This window comes from Lagenorhynchus albirostris, chromosome 2, assembly GCF_949774975.1.
Source record: "Lagenorhynchus albirostris chromosome 2, mLagAlb1.1, whole genome shotgun sequence".
NCBI classification, from domain to species: Eukaryota; Metazoa; Chordata; class Mammalia; order Artiodactyla; family Delphinidae; genus Lagenorhynchus; species Lagenorhynchus albirostris.
Genome location: NC_083096.1, coordinates 174,694,244 through 174,711,720, shown reverse-complemented (window position 1 = coordinate 174,711,720; position 17,477 = coordinate 174,694,244). Strand labels below are relative to the sequence as shown.

Below are 17,477 nucleotides of genomic sequence, written 5' to 3'. Positions count from 1 at the left end.
CTTCTTGGCCTGAAGAGGTGCCAGTCTGCCTCTCTGAGCCTCGGTTTCCTCGTCTATGAAATGGGGCACAATTGTGGCACCCACCTCATGAGGCTGTTGTGAGATGAGGCAGTAAAGGTCTTAGTCCAGTGCCTGGTACACAGTACGGATTCAACAAGCAAGAGCTAATGGGATTATCGGTTTGCCAGCCCCACTCTGAGTTGAACTGTTCAAGCTCTGGGTCTCTCACTGACTGGCTGTGTGACCTTGGGCTAATTAGTTCACCTCTCTGAGCTTCAGGTTCTTCATTTGCAAAATTGAGACCCTGTGTTCCCTATGTAACGGCTTGTCCTGAGGATTAAATTAAGGAAGATAACTCCTAAAGGCAGCCTGGCAGCGTCCTTAGGATATTCAAGTGATTGTGCTGCCAACGTGATGCTGGGAGCACACGGCCTTGACTCTCAGGGAGGTTGAACAAGGTCATAAGCCTCCCCCAAAGTGTCCCGGGGCTGCGATGCTGGGGGTACCTGGTACAGCCCCTAGTGCCAGGGAATGTAGTTGATGCTTCTTGGAGTGAGGGAGAGGCCAGACACCGGTTACTTACCAGGTGGTGGTGAGGGGTGAAGGTATGCCAGCCGACAGAGGGCACAGAAATAACAACTGTTCCTGGCTTGAGTGGCCCCTGGGTCTTCCGTGTTGGGCTTGTTTCTGGACTCATGTCTGGAAGTAAAATGTTTCATAGCAACAGTCGTTGGGAACATATGGATAGACAGACCTTGCTTACACAGATTCCGAATACAAAGACGCAATTTACCCAAAAAGCACATGAAGGGATTATGATTCCCCAACAGCAGAATTCTTTATTTTATAGAAGTATTCACTAGGAAATTCTTCTCAATGTCAAGCACCCCTCGTTCATGTACAGTGCTGTTTGATTTATGAATAAGAGGGCGGGATTGTGCAGTGGTAGCAGGTGTAGTTACAGGGGCTAGATCGCTCCCCACTCCACTCCAGGTGGAACCCCTGCTCTGCCTGTTACCATCTATGAGACCGTGTGTCTAATGTGCCTCTATTTCCTCGTCTGCAAAATAGGGATTATTATAAATAGTACCTATCTTACCTCATAGGTTTCATGAAAAATAAACAAGATAACCCATGTAAAGAAAAGTTAATGCCACATAGTAAGGGCACAATACTTGTGGCTGTTATTAATTCCAAAAATCTTTGCAGAGCATCTTCTATGTGCCTGGTGCTGTCTGCCCTGTACCTGCCCTCGTGGAGCTTACTCTGGGTTGTGGGATATGAGGGGGAGGGGGGGAGGCAGACAAAACATAACATAAACAAACAAGATGAATTCAGGTTGCCGTCATAGCTGTGTCCCAGGAAAGAGGGAGCTAAGAGGTAGGATCACATGGGGAAGTGCTTGCAAACATCTGGCTTGGAACTGCGATAGTGACATTTAAGTGACAGATGAGAGGGAGCCAGTGATGAGGGCAGAGTGGTTGGAGCATGGGGTGGGGGTGAGGGGCAGACTGGAGCAGCTCTTCAGAGACTTGAGATGCACCTGCACCTCACCTGTGGAAATGCAGGTGCTGCACCAGCAGGTCCAGGTGGATCTGAGGTTCTGCTTTTCTAACTAGCTCCAGGGCCACCGAGGCTGCTGGACCACACTGTGAGTGGCCAGTACCGGAAGACAGAGGGAGCCAGGGTCCAGGTGGCAGAGGGCCTGGAAGGCAGGTGGGGAGTTTGGATTTTATTCTCGAAGGCAGTAGGAAGGCAGGCAGGAGAGTGACATGACTAAAGGATGCTTCCAGAAGCTCATTTTGGCTGTGTGGAGAAGACTTGCTGGGGCCAGAGTGGCAGCAGGGAGGCCAGGTAGGAGGCGATGTAATCGCACAGGTGACAGTGGCAGCAATGGAAGAGGCAGGAAGTAGGTTTGAGAACCGTGGGCAAGTAGACTGACGACACTTGCTGAGGTGTTGTATATAGATATCCTTCATAATCCTTTTTATCCTTCCTAATCTTAATAAATATTCTTGTATGTGCTTCATTTTAAAATATTTTAAACCAATAGTCTAGAGCAGTGGTTCTCAGCCCCGGGTGTGCTGCCACCCCATCCCCAATCTAAGGGACATTTGGCAAGGTCCCAGCTGGGATCAAGATGCTATTGGCATCTAGTGGGTGGAGACCAGAGATGCTGCTAAATAGCCTATGATGCACGGGACAGCCCCCCAGCAAAGAATTATTGGGCCCAACACGTCAATGGTGCCGAGGTGGGGAAACCCTTGTGTAGAGGCATAGAAAGTCAGACATGCAGAGCCCCCCCCTCTCACCCCAGCCCTACAACCCAAAGAGAACCAGTGTTACCAATTTGCTGCACAGCTGTCCAGGCAGTACACTGTGCATATACAGTACGCAGATTTCCTGTATCCCGTCTCACCCCAGAAGGGATGCTAGGGAAATGCTCAGAACCTGGGAGCGCTGAGCTGCACACGGAGGAGGGCACCTGTTTGTTTTGCCAAATCTGTTCCCACTCACTGGAGGTCACACCCAGCGGGAGGGGGGAGGGGGGAGGGGAGGGAGGGTGGGCAAGCGGCCTAAAACCTTATTCCTCTATAAAGTGTGATAGTCTTTCTTTTCTCCAAAACCGCACATTGTGAGGCAGGCAGCCTCTCTAACTGGGACTAACTCAAGGAATCCAGGATTTCAGTGCCAGAGGACACAATGGGATAACCTAGTCCCACCCAGCCTCTTATTTCACAGATGGGAAAACTGAGGCCCAAGGCTTTTTGTAAATGGAAAAAATCCTTTTATAATAGTCTCTTCACAAATTACTGGGATTTTAATTTCAGATCTCCAATGTAATGCACAGTGACAGCTTATGTTCCTGACTTTTTTTTTCTCTTGGACGCGTCCGTATGTGAGGTTGGTTACAGTGGTGGACAAAGGGGACGTAGTTTAACAAAATTAGAAGGCGAAAGACAATGTATTAAATTTCCCTGAAATCAGAATTGATTTCATTTGGAGAGTGTGTCCTCTGCTCCAAGGTTCTCTCTTCCTATCTTTACTGTTACGTCGGTCTTCCCGCTCTGGAAGGATGGCGGTAGCAGAGGGCAGGATGCTTTCGTTTGGTTTCGATGCCCTTACTAAGTGGAAGAGAAAGGTAGCAACCCGACGGCAGTCTTCTCAAAACAGCAGGAGGGATTTTACTGGTCTGTGAACTCCGAGGTGTGAGGAGTACTGGTTTCATCTGCTTTCACGGGCCGAACCGAGGGCAGGATCGGCATCATTTTCACAGCTTTGGGGAGGTCCGGTTTCAATGCAGCCTCAGGTATGCAGTGCTGCCATGGGGCGGCCCTCCTTCCCTCACCATGCTCCTGTCCTTTACGAGGCCTCAGGGAGCCCCCCAAGTGGAAAGAATGAGGCCCCGCCTCTGTAGGACCCCAAGGGAGGAGCGGCAGGTCTGGGAGGTCAGTTCTGGCAGCGCTGAGGGCGCCCACAGCTGGAATCCAGCTGTGGTCTCCATCGGCCAGCCCTCTCCCCAGCCCCCCGAGGGATTTGGCCTCCTGCCTGGAACCTTAGCGAGGAGGGGTGCATTAGGAAGGCTCCCCGGGACTCCTCTGTACCTGTTTTCCCAGATCCCCCAGCTGGAGCAGAGCCTGAATACCGAGCTAAGGGGTTCGGCCTTAGACTCTTTGGCACTGGGGCGCCCCTGAAAGCTGCTGAGCAGGCGAGAGACAGAACGAAAAAGCCTGTTTCCTGGAGCTCAGAACGGCAAGAGCACGCTGGAGGAACTGGACAGGAAGGCGCGGCTGGGGCAGGGAGCCAGGTGGGCACAGGGAGGTGGGAGGGCTCACCCCGCAGCGGCAGCAGTGGATACAGAAAAGGAGGAAGAGCAGGACGCGTGGGTGGGCCTCGGGCCTGGACGAGGGAGAGCCAGGAGTCACGGACGAGCAGGGTTTCCAGCCCTGGCGAGGAGGACGGCGACTCCGCCAGTGGGAGACTGCAGAGGTCACGGAGCCTTCTCCCAGCCCCAGTTACGTGATCTGCGGACATTGGGTCGTGGGGAGGATGCCGTGAGAGTGTGCGTGGGAACTGCATGGAAATCGGCAGGCCCCAGGGGGGCGGCAGGCAGGTGCCAGGGGCCTGTGAGCAGGGCTTTATCCTGAGGGCCCTGGGGAGCCATGGAGGGGTCTTGACGCCGGTGGTGTGATCACATTTGCCTTTGGGAAAGAGCCCCCTGAGAGCAGTGGAGAGACGGCAGGCCGGGAGGCCGGGAGGCAGGGAGGCCGTGGAGGAAGCCTCTGTGGCCAGTATGCAGGTGAGGTGTGAGGTCAGCCTGGGCCAAGCAGGAGGTGGTCCTCCTGGAGCATGGCCGCTCCCCAGGGCGCAGCTCGCTTGTCCCCTTTGTGCTCGGGCAACCGCCGCGATGAATGCAGGGTGGCCAGTGTGGGTCCCAGCGACCCCGCTCTAGGGCTCTCCGTGACTGTGTCTGTACACACAAACCGTGCGCTGGGCAGGTCCCTGCGACAGCAGCCAGCACGGCGGAGGCCCGGCTGTTTGACCAGAGAGGCAGCCGCCTTGGAGTGAGAGCGTGAGGCCCAGCACCAGATCCACCTTTCCTTTCAAAGAATCCCCCCCACCCCCTCCCCTCCCCCACCCCTCCCCTCCCCCTCCCCTCCCCTCCCCTCCCCCACCCCTCCCCTCCCCCTCCCCCTTCCCCCTCCCCCCCCACCGTGCCCGCCACCACGCAGCCCCCCAGCAGTGTCCTGGCAACTCCCCTGCCTCATCAGGGACTAGACCTTCATTACTCCTGCCTCTCCTCTCCTTTCTTCCTCCTGCCATGCTTTCATGGTGTCCACTCCATTTTTGTTCACTTATCTCTCCTTCTTTGGGTTGTTTGTGCCTCTTTCTTCCTTCCTGTCCCCCTCCCCAATTTGTCAGGTCTCCTAGTTTTTCTTCTCTTTTGCCCCTCTTGGGTGTACAAGGCTGAGGACGTTTTGCTGCTGCTGCTGGCTATCTCGGTGCCTGCCACAGTGCCTGGCCCACAGGGCACAGACGGCAGTCCCCTCGGGCATGTCTGCCTGTCCCCTGACACCACATGCCCTTCCAGTGCATTCCCTTCCTGCTTCCTTTCTTGCTCTGTGCGTATCCGTTTGCTAGATGTACATTATAACCTTGGCGATAACGTTTTCAAGGACAGGCCTGGTTCTCCCGCCCTCTATTTCCTGCTAACCACCTAGAGGCAACCCTTGATCACCCTCACCTGCTCTGGCTACCTTTGCTTCGCTGATAACGTTCTATGCCAAAACGCATGGAGTTATGATTCCTCAGCTGATCTTCAGATCTAAACACCCTGCAAGGTAGATTAAGGGCCAGACCTTGTATATATTTAATAAACTCCTGTGTTGTCCAGGCCCCTTGTGGGGCAGAGATGATGGGGCGTAGCTCCTGGCCTGAGGGGGACAAGGGACATGACCGGAACACCCACAGATGCACTGGAGACCGTGACACCCACTGTGGGGCTTCCGGGTAGATGATCCAGGTTCGAATCTGCACAGAGGCTGTCGTCTCTGACTGTTCCCCATCCTCGACCCCCTTCCCTCCTCTTACAGTGGGGATGAGGCGGCAGCCAGAGAGAGCTTTGATGATTCGGGCTACAGAGATGATGTGCGAGAGTGTCCAGCTCGGTGCTCGGGCCCAGGAAGTGCTCTGAGTGTGGGTGTCGGGTCACAGCCCCTAACACTGTGCTGCGGCAGCGCAGAGACGGGCAGAGTCCTCGCACATGAGACGGGGCTTCGGGCAGCCCCATGAGCCCCCAGTCCCAGGGGCTGAGCGAGGCCCGGAGAGGTGCAGGGTCAGTACTCAGCCTGGACCCTTAGCTCTAAGCAGGTTACTTAAGACACTGACTTGCATCTTTGTCACTGAGTGGTCCTGGACACATCCGTTCCATCTCTGTCATCAGCAAATCTCTGATTCTGATATTAGACAAAGGATTGCCGTGTTCATGGAAGCAGCGTGTAGTTGTTTAAAAACTCATTCTTTAAAGCATGGCTTGGGGGCAGGTGAGAGGCAGGATTTTAGGGGGACTCTGGACTCAGACTATCTGGTTCACAGCCTCATTCTGCTACTTATTAACGTGAGGCTTTGGGCAAGTCACGTAACCTCTCTGGGTATCTGTAACACGGGGATGGTGGCAGCGTGTTTGTAAAGATTAAATGAGATAATCCAGGCTCAGAGTAAGCATTCAATGCAGGTTAGCTGTTCTTATCATGACTGAAAGATGCAGGTTTCTGAAAACAAAAGGCCCTCTTGTAAAATATGTAATCCTCGCCCCCATTTGTAATGACACACCTAGTCTATATCCAGGTGCTCCTGATACCTGAGTGGGGATGCTTTTCCTGGCAGACAGTCAGTGAAACGCCAGTGAACCCCTGATGTACAGGAGTGTGCCTGGGGGCCCTTAGGGTATGCTGAATAATGAAATTAGGAATGAATCATGACCCTCCCCTCCCAAAAGATGTTCACATCCTAATCCCAGAACCTGTGAATGTGTTACTTTATATGGTTAAAGGGCCTCTGCAGATTCACATTATCCAGATGGGCATGATGTAGTCACAAGAATGCTTTTAAGTGGGAGGCAGGAGGGTCAGAGTCAGAGAAGGAAATGTGACGACAGAAGCGGAAGTTGGGAGATGGAGAGGAGGGGCCAAGGATGGCAGGCGGCCTCTAGAAGCTGAAGCAGGTGAGGAACCGGATTCTCTCCTAAACCTTCCAGAAGCAATGCAGCCCTGCTCATACCTTGATTTTAGACCTCTGACCTCCAGAACTGTAAGAGAACGAATTTGTGCTGCTTTAAGCCGCTAAATTTATGGTAATTTCCTGCAGCATTACAGCAGCAACAGGAAGCTAACAGCCCCTCTTGGCGGCGGCGGGGGGTGTCCATGGGTGTTTATTAGATTTTCATCTGTGTTGACGGTCAGAGGATGAGCAGTCGCTGGTCCCCAGCATCTCACCTGTGGCCCTGGGAGCCCCTGCTGGGCGTCGCCGTAGCCACTTTCCCCACCTTCCCCGGCCTCCGTGTTCTCACAGAGCCCATCTGAAATGCAGGTGTATGTTTCACCACTAATTTCTTCTCTGGAAAGGCCTCTGAAAACAGCTGTCCTGTCACCCTGGAGATTCGTCAATCAGGGCCATGACACATGCCCACGGAGGGTGCCTCCCCTGGTCCTCAGTCACTGCTGACACCAGCTCTGGGCCTGTCTCCAAGCTGCTGCTGCCCGTCTGGACGGGGAAACGGGCTGCGGTTCCAGCAGCGGGAGCAGTAGAGGCACCTCTTAGCAGCTGCCGGAGGCCACAACCTGGCACGTCACTGGGCTTTATCGTTCACTCGCCCAGAAGAGCAACAGCTCCTCGGCAGAGCCCTCCAGCCTCTCACCTTCCCAGGTTCCCCACACACATGGCGGGGGCAGCGAGCAGTCTCCAATTCTGGGCCAGGCCTGGCCTTGGTTACATCACTGGATCCTGAGAAGCAGCATCTCCCTTTTACAAATGTGGAAACTGAGGCTTGCAGAGGTGAAGTGCATTGCCAGGGGTGGGTGTACCGAATTGAACAAAGGTCCAATGGACTCTGTATTTTTCATGACACCACTAGGTCAGCTACTCATTCTTTTATTTAATTTTTTTAAATTTTATTTATTTATTTAAAATTTTTTTTGGCTGCGTCGGGTCTTTGTTGTGGCACGCAGGACCTTCATTGTGGCACGCGGGCTTCTCCCTAAGTTGTGGTGCAAGGGCTCCAGGGTGTGTGGGCTCTGTAGTTGTGGTGTGCGAGCTCCAGAGCACGTGGGCTCTATAGTTTGCAGCACGCGGGCTCTCTAGTTGTGGCGTGTGGGCTTCGTTGCCCTGCGGCATGCGGGATCTTAGTTCCCGACCAGGGATCGAACCTGCGTCCCCTGGACTGGAAAGCGGATTCTTTACCACTGGACCACCAGGGAAGTCTCCTACTCTTTCTTTTATTAAATTCCCTGATACCACTATGTCATGCTTTTTTTTTTTTTTTAAGTTTTTTTTTTTTCCTTGGCCTCACCACGTGGCTTGCAGGATCTTAGTTCTTCGACCAGGGATCGAATCCAGGCCCATGGCAGGGAAAGTGCCGAGTCCTAGCCACTGGATCCCCAGGGAATTCCCCGTCATGCTTTGCATTCGCTCAGTGAACATTTATTCAGCTCCTCCTGCATGGACCAGGCCTGTTCCAGGACTGAGAGAAAGCAGCAAACAAAGCAGACAGAAATTCCCACCCTCAAGAGCTAACATTTCAGAACAGCCCTGTCCAATAGAAATAGAATGTGAGCCCCATATGTAATTTTAAATTTAACTTTTAAATGGGAACCATATGTTTTTAAAAGGTACAAAGAAACAGGCTAAGTTAATTTTAATAATATATTTTATTTAACTCAGTATATCTGAAATAGATCATTTCAGCATGGAATTAATTTAAAATGTTAATGAGATATTCTTATTCTTTCTAAGTCTTTGAAATCTGGTGCGTATCTTACACTTCTACAGCACATCTCACTGCAGACCAGCCACACTTGAAGAGCTCCCTTGCCACCCGTGGCTAGTGGCCATTGTATTGGACAGCGCAGCCCTTGCATACAGCGAATTCCCACTGGCCATCTCAGCAGCCACCTGGGTGTGATGGGCGTCACTCGCACCACCCAGTGGAGCTGAGCAGCCATCGGTCCATTCCTACCGCAATCAGCTTGGGATTACGCTGGCCGCATTCAGCTCTGTGGCTTCTCACGGCTGGGTTGTTGTGGATCTGGGGAACCAGCATTTCTTTGTGGGGCGGTAGGCAGAGGTGCTGGGCCTCAGCTCAGAAGGTTGGGTTAATCCAGCCCTTACTTTGTGCCACATCCTCATCTGTGGACCTTGCTGGGCCACTCTCTTGTTTTATTATTGTTGTTATTATTTCATTTTCTTTTTTCCTCCCCTCCCCCATTCCATTTTATCTTTCCTCCCCAGGGCAACCATCCCAGGGGCATACAATGCCCTGATTGGCCAGACCTGGGACATATGCCCACCCGTGGAGCCAGAGTTTGGGTCAGACACCTGGGCTGAGAGTGGAGAGGCCCTGGCCAAGGAAAACTAGAGTGCTGTTGCACTAGGATTAGGAGTGGGCAGGAACAACAGCACCTTCTGAACTTCTCTAGGGTGCTTGAGACTAACTGCTGCCCCTCCTTGTTTGACACCTCCTCCTGGAAGTTCTGAACCCTGTACCTTCTGGGGACCTCTTCCTCTGCCTGGGGAGCCCTTCTTGGCTTCTTTGCTCAGGCTCCCCTCTTTCCCCACCTCTGGCTCTGGCTGTCTCAGAAAGACCATACGGAGTCTTACAAATAAATTCACTGTTACTATTCACCAGGTCTGGGCTGGTTCAGGTGGTAAAAAGCCCTAAGTAACTGTAAATTCAATAAAATAAATCTTTGTTTTTCTCCCAAGTAAACAGAGTCCAGAGGTCAGCAGTCCAGGGCTGGGAGGCTAGCTCTGTGATTACCAGGAACCCTTACCCCTTCTGTCTTGTTGCTTTGCCATCGTCTACCTCATGTTCCAGCATAGCTGCTGAGATCCAGCCATCATATCTGCATTACAGCCAGTAGGAAAGGGGTGGGGTGGGGTGGAAGACATGTCCCTTCCATTTAAGAACCCTTCCTGAATGACCCTCCCCCCAATACTCACTTCTGTTTCTATCCTGTCAGCCAGAATTTAGTCACATGGCACGGCCAGCTGCCCGAGAAGCTGGATAAGCCACGGGAAACTGAGCATCCGAAGTCTTCTTAACGATGGAGGAAGGGAAGAGTGGATATTGGGAACCACGCGCAGGCAAAACAAAACCATCCTACTGAGTATCAGGCTAGTGAGTTGTTATCTCCTCTCAGGAGGTGCGCTATGCTTGGGGGTGAGCTGTGCCCTACAGGTGACATCTCACCTTAGCCAGCTGTGTCTGTCTGTCCCTGAAAAGGTCACCCCTTTCCCAGCACTTAGCTGGGTCCTGGTTGGCACTTACAGGTCAGATGGCAGAGAGGAAAGGCAGCCGAGCTGTGCACCCTGAGGCCCCTGAGAAATCGTTTTGCGCCTCAGCAGTTTCGTCGGGGCTCGTCTGTTGATGAAGAGGCCACTGCAATATCCCCTGTTGGTTGCAAGGAAAGCAGAATGAGTCTTTTTCAGTTCCTAGGAGACTTTAAAACCTGGGGGAACGAGTGGGTGGTGGTGAGTGTGGGCTGGGGGAATCCAAATGTCATCCTTCCCTTGCTGCACCATGTCTTGGCGCTTCCTGTATACCCAGCACTGTACACTTAACGTGGATAAAACATTCACTCCTCAGCCCTGTGAGGTCGATTCTGTCTGTTCTAATCACCTCTGGACAGAGAGGGATTTAACTCCAACCCTTGCATTGACTGTGCCTTGACCTCTCTGTAAAGTGAGGGTTACAGCAGCACTTCCCTCACAGGCTGCTGGAACAAGGGAGAAGATGTTGGAAAGCATGGGCTATGCCATGGAGGTAGTAAGCTCTCAGCCAGGGGTAGTTCTTGTTTTATCTCCCAATGTGAAAGAGGACCCAAGCCCCCTAAAGCAAGCTCCCCTCCCTCAGCTGTTTTTCTTCTCCTCTCCTGCAGGCTGCCCCATTTTAACCTCGATTCTGGTTTTATGATTAAACATCATTGTCAATTATTTACAAGTCTGTCCAGATGAGTATCAGGGTTACAGGGGACTGAGTAACTCACACGGGGGAAGCTGGTCCTTGTGGAGGGGAAATGAGGGGAAGGAAAACAAGGAATTCTACCTTCTGACCACAGAGGCTGAGGTCAGCCTAGGGAGGGCTTCCAGCAGCCGGGGTGTGGAGAGGGGACTCTCCATCGCAGTGTGGGGACTGGGACGGGAGGCAATGGGTGGCGGGGCATGCTAGCTCTGGAATCAGACATAGCCAGTTTGAACCTTTGCTGTACCATTCGCTGTGTGACTTTGAGTAGGTACCTTAACTTCTCTGAACTTCAGTTTCCTCATCTGCGAAACAGGGATCATTATAGAAACTTCCTCATTAGGGTTTTAGGGAAATTTAAACAGGATAGTAAAGAGTAAATCAAAATATAATTATATTAAATAAATAGTAATAATAGCTAATTAATGAATATTTATATGTGAAATATACTAAATTTTATAAATAATAAACAGAATTATTAATAATAATAAAAAATGCATGGAAAGCACCCAGCACAGTGCCTGGCAGTTGGTGAGTGCTTAGGAAATGTTCATGGGTGTTGCTACAATTCCAAAATGTAACCGTTGGAAAAAGAATTGAGTGTGACAAGTGACTTCCTAAAAATCAAAAGCAGGCGGAGGCCAGGGGGCTGGAGAAAGCAGCTCTGGCTAAAATGCTTCAAGTAGGAATTGCAGGTGGAAAGTGGAGAAGAGGGGGTGGAGAGAGTGTGTTGGACAGCTCAGCTGTGTTCCCAAAGGGCTCTTGGCAGAAGGTTTGGGAAGCACTTCTATGGAGGCAGCGTTTGCTGTAGCTAAAAAAGAAAATGTCCAGATATGGGCAGGATAAACTTTCTCAGCCTGTGTCCTAGTCTCCAGAATCAGGGCCAGTCTGATAAAGGCCTGGGCACAGGGAGGGCTTTGGTTCTGCAAAGTCTGTCTCTCCTCTACCCACCCCTGGTTTTGGTTTAAAGCCCCTCATATAAAGACCACATAAAATAGACATCCGCCTTGTTTTGTCCCCAGGGTTTAGGAACTGTAGCTTTGAGCCACTGGAAGAGCCTGCTGATACAAGGCTGAGAGTGCTAGCCTTTATCACAGTTGCTATCCCAGCAGAGTTAGAACAGGTGCAGACTTGGCTCGAGAGTGGAATCTCGGATTAACCTGTAAACCAGGTCAAGGGACGCTGGGTTGCCCAGCTTCCCTTCAACCTGGTCCCACAAGGAATGGGTGCAAAATTCACCAAGAGATTGGTTTTATCAAGACTAAGGAACTGTGCCTGATTAAACCAACTATTGGGTAACCAAACAGTCCAAGTGTCGGCAGGTGCCCATAGAAAGGTATAAACACGAATGCTGCCAGTATTCATTTCCTGTGGCTGCTATAAGGAACTACCCCGAACTTGGGGTCTGAAAACAACACAGATCTGTTTTCTTGCAGTCAGTTTCGTGGGCTAAAGTCACAGTGTCGGAGGGGCTGGCTCCTCCTGGAGCCTCTAGGGGAGAATCCGAGTGCTTGCCTCTCCCAGCTCTCGAGGCCGCCTGCTTTCCTGGGCTCGGGACCTCTCCTCTCATCACGCCAGCCTCTTCCTGCCATCATCACATTTCCTACTTCCTCCTTTGACTTTTTGCCTCCCCCTTATAAGGACACTTGTAATTAAGTTGGATCCACCTGGATAATCCCAGCTAATCTCCTCAAGACCCTTGAGGTAATCACATCTGGAAAGTCCCTTTTGCCATACAAAGTAACAGTCACAAATTCTGGGCATTAAGATCTGCATATCTTTGGGGGCTATTATGCAGCCTCCCACATGCCTTTTCCCAAATCCTGAGAAACACAGGGTGGTGAGTCACAAATAGCCCTGAAGTGGACCCCGGATTCTTCTCCGTCCCCAACTTAAATGGCCTTGAATTAGCGACCCACACGTTCTGGGCCTCTTTAAATGTGGATGGCCTCTCACCTGCCTCCACAGGTGTGTAAATGACAGCTGACGTGTCATTAGAGCAGTCGTTCTCTGCCAGGCACTGGGAGAAGGCCCTTAATGCCTTCACTCATTAATACATCGTCTTTACTGTCCTTGGAAACGGTCAGGCAGGCTCCCGGCTCGGGGCCTTCGTTCTGTGGGTCCCTCTGTAGGAAGTGCCCTTCTCCCAGATCTCCCACATGCTTCCTTGGAGCCCTCACCTCCTTCCAGTCTTTGCTCAGATATCCCTTACCCAGGGACTGTGTTCCCTGACCACCAGATTTTATTTTATTTTTTTATGTATTTTTATTTTTTGGCCACCCATGCAGCGTGAGGGACCTTCGTTCCCCAACCAGGGATCGAACCCATGCCCCCTGCTGTGGAAGTTCAGAGTCCTAACCACTGGACTGCCAGCGAAGTCCCCCTGCCCGCCAGGTTTTAAATTGGCACTGCCAGCTCTCCCTCCTGCCCAGCCCAGCATCACAGCTTTCCTCTAGCTTGGATCACCAGGCAACATATAGCCTTTTTCCTACAGCCTTTTTCTCTGTTTTCTCTGTTAGGCTGGTGGTCTGTGGGCTCTGCGAGACAAAGCTTCTGTCTGTTTTATTCATTCCTCTGTCCCCAGCACTCGAACGGGCCCTGGCACGTGGTGGGTGCTCAGTGACTAGTTTGTTGAGTGCATGAATAAGTACCTGTAACTCAAAACTTGGAGCTCCTAACGCATAACAGCCCGGTGAGGTAGATGCCAGTATCATTCCCCTCTTACAGATGAGGTGACAGGCTGAGAGAGGTAAGAATTCACCCTTCTAGGTAACAATTAAGTAGCAGAGCTGAGATACGGACGCAGCCTCTGGTCCGGAGCCCACCACGTGGTGAGTGGAGTTGACCTTTGCAGTCAACCTCCGTAGTCCCCGATTTTAGAAGTTCTCCCCTCTGCCCTCCTGTACTTTGTGCTGCAAAATGCCTCTTGAGAAGGATAAACCAAACGAATCAAGTTGGTGTCCAAAACGGCCCACTGCACAAGGACAAATGGTGTGTCCAGACGGTGCCCAGGTTCACCCGAGCCTGGCCGGCAGCCAGTACCCTGACCGGGGGCAGCGAGGTGAGATGTGCTGCGCACTCCAGTCTCTCCCCACCAGGTCCCGGGTCCTCCCGCCTCCCCAGGCTCGGAGCTGAGCCTCAGGCGTCTGTGCTCCTGGTCACAGGTCGGCCGTGACATCTCGCTTAACTTCGTCCTTGTGCCCAGAGGGTAGCCTCAGTGGCGGGACCGTGGAGCCAGCCCTTAGTGACAGGGATGCTGTCCTGCCTTGATCTGAGTTAATCAAGCTTGGCGAAAGGCTGGTTTTTTGTTGTTCTGAGGATGAGGAAGTTCTGAACGGGGAGACTGTGCTCAGGGCCACCACCTCTAAGCTGTGAGACCTGGGCAAGTTTCTCAACCTCTCTGTGCCTCAGTGTATTAAGGGATAACATGCACAAAGATGGGCACCTCCTCATATGGTTGTTGGGCAGAAAAAAGGTGCTAACCCGTGCAGAGCGCTTAGCGTGAGCCCAGCACACGGGCAGTGTCCAGGAAGCAGGAGCAGATATTTCACAGTCGCTGACGGTGGGCTGGGGCTGGGGTCGGGGCGGCCGGGTTGCGTGGTCAGAGCCTGTACTCGGCCCTGCTTACCAGAGCGGGAGGCCATTGGTGGCTCATCCCTAGAGCCTGGAGAAGGATCAGGGTGTCAGACTCGCTTTGATGGTGACAGGAGCTCTCAGACTCCATCCTGGCAGGGAACACATAGAGATGTCACATTTTCCAAGAAATATTGAGTGTGGCTGGAGCCCTCGAGACTGGGTGCCCAGCTCCAGCCCTGTAAGTAGGGTCACACGCCAGCCACTTGCTTAGAGAAAGATACAGTGTCAAGCTCCCGAAGAAAAGATACCTGGTTTGTTAACTTGCTCCTTCTGTTTATGGCTCCTGGAGTCTTCAGACTTGAATTTGCCTTCCTTAATTTCCTTCCTTAATTTCACCAACACTTAATGGATAAGCAAGGAGACTGGAGACGTCAGGTCTTATAAAATTCACTGATGTCTTATACTGCGGAGGGGAAGCTGCCTCTTTTCTCTGCAAGAAGTGGTGCACCCTGGGAGGTGTCTGCTCTCCCATCTCTGTGCACTTTCCCAGGCTGAACCCTTCCCACGGGACACCTTATCTCCTCCTGCCCCCAAACTCCGCCCAAGGAAAGGTTACAGATGCCTCCAGGTCCTACACAGCTGCTGCTTTATCCTTCCTCCTTCCTGCCCCCTTCAAAGTGAATTGGTCGCTCTCTCTGTAGGCTCATTTTACGTACCCCGTTTTAGTGCTTAGTGGTGCAAAGCATGGGCTTTAAAGTCGGACATACCTTACCCCTGCCTAGCTGTGTGACCTTGGACCAGTTACTTTGCCTCTCTGAACCTCAGTGTCCTAGGTAGAACTAATAACTATTAAATGATTATGCATGGAAAGAGCTCAACAGAGGGCCTGGCACAGAGTCGGCATCCAACGCACGTTCCCTCTTACCTGATGTTCACTTCCCTTCTATAAGAAAGAATCACCTGTCTTCCTGCTGGACTGTAAAGGCAGTCTCCCACATCTGTGTATCCCCCGAAGCCCCTGGCACACAGTAGGGACCCAGGAATTGTTGGAAACAAATTCTTTAAAAAGTCATTTTAAAAGAAATGTACATATGTTACCCCTCATGCTCTGGTGATGAAGTGTCTCCAGGGGTGAACTGTGTGGTGCCCATTTCTGGCCTGCGTGCCCCACCCAGGGAGTGGCCCACAGGGGGCTGGTGTGGTGCAAGGGAAAGGAGGCGGGCTTCCAAGTCAGCTAGATTTGATTGTGAAACTTGAATCTGCAGCTTACAGCTGTGTGACCCAGGGCAAATGACTTAACCTCTCGGAGACTCAGATATAGTGGGGCTAATCATCTTTGAAGGGCATCTGTGAGGATTGGATGCCTTTAGAAAGGGTGCCTGATTCCTTCTTGAACTGTTCCTATTATTATCATTACTCTGCCTCGCAGTTTACTTGATATCCTTTCTTTTTCTTTTTCCCATCAGCGCTCTCTGGCTCAGGCAGCCCTCCTCTCTCCTCTACCTTTAGGACTCATTTGCACAGTGCTTTTCGGTTTTTCCTGAGTGCACAGTCTACAAGAACCTGTTCTAAAAGAATAGGAACCCGACACCCCTTGACCTTGGCTCTTGGGGAGGTAGCCTGAAACTCCCCGGTGGGACAGGGGCAGCGGCAGCGGTGGCTCAGAGCCTTTCCTCCGGCCCCCACCCCTTCCCTGTGGCATGGGGCTGGAACTTGGTGACAAAAGTGATTGTGAGCTGAAACTTGGCCAAAGGGCCCCACTGAATTCTTCCTTTGTGATGGGAATGTAGCACAGCCTGGTTCCTGCGAATGGAGCTGGGGATCCCTTTCCCAATTATGCAGCTTGGCAGGAAGAGTTTGGGGCTCGGGGAGAATGGTCAAGGAGCCTCTTTGTCACGGGGGCCGGTTGTGCTGCCAGACACCTCCGACTGCCGAGAATCTCCTCCCCCTAAAGCTGGCCAGCCTGGACGCTTCTGGAACTGTGCCTTCCAGGGCCACAGGGCAGAGCTCAAAGGCCACGTGAGGGTCTAGATCACAGCCCAGGTTTCTAAACTGTGTTCCAGAGAATTGCTGGGATTCGGCGAGACGCGGGGCAAGGGAAGGCTTGCCCATTAACACTTGGAACCCTGTGCTGTTTCAGCCAGAGCACTGCCGTTTTCTATCGTTTGATTTTCTTTAAAGCATTGTCTTCATATTGTCTCTATGTCTATATAGAGAGATTCTAATCCAAGTGTGGACTGGTGATAATGACCACCCCCAACGCCCCACCCCCAGCTCATCCTGGTGAGCGCTCAGATGTCAGAGCTGTGACTACTCTCCCCAGGGCACAGCCCCTCCCCTGTCCCCAGGGAAACCCCTGGCTCTGGCTCTACTTGGTCAAAGATGTACGGGAAGAAAGACAACAGGTGCCCAGGTTGGAGGAACAAAGCTCTGGGTGCTTACCTACGTGCTGGGAAGACCAGCGACCAGCTGAAACCTCAAAGCCCACCAGGGAGTATTGATAGAGCCGCCATCTCGGGTCAGAATGGAAGTCACATTTAACCTGGGTCCCTTTCCCGTGTTGCTGGCATATCATTTGCATACAGACACAAGATTTGGGTATCCTGAAAATTAGCTCTATCTAATCCTCTCCTCCTCGGCGCCAACCTTGGACTAGGCATCTCCCCTAATTGATATGGGACATCAGTTAAACTTTTTAACTTGCTAGATAGTCATTCATTCATTCTACAAATAGTTATTAAGCAGCTGGTATGGTCTTGGCACACTATGCTGGGTGCTGGGCATAGAGAGGTGAACAAGGCAGACGAGAACTTACTTTCAGGGAGTTTACGCTCCAGTGGGGGAGACAAGGAAGCAGCAGGAAAGCAAAACGAGACGATCATAGACTGAGTTAATGTCATCCATCCATGAGACGGAATGTCATAGGGACCGAAGCATGGGGCTTGAGAGTAGCTGGATGAGGGAGGGGACATTATTTGTAGTGTGGTCAAGGAAATCCTCGCTGAGGACGTGGCATTTGAGCTGAGAGACAGAAGTAGTAAAGAAGTGGACAAAAAAAAGAGACAGGTGGAAAAGTTTCGGGTGTCAGGAAAAGTAAGTGCAAAGGCCCTGGGGCAGGGTATGCTTAGTGTGACTAGAAACAGACAGGAAGCCACAGAGGGTT

At 51.9% G+C, this 17,477-nt stretch overlaps 1 protein-coding gene across 3 annotated transcripts in view; it reads left to right on the top strand.

Annotated features, from left to right (window-relative positions):
* The window catches only part of LOC132515211 (transmembrane protein 51), a 202,555-nt gene that overhangs the window by 17,540 nt on the left and 167,538 nt on the right, over positions 1–17,477 (top strand). The gene's annotated exons all lie outside the window — the stretch shown is intronic.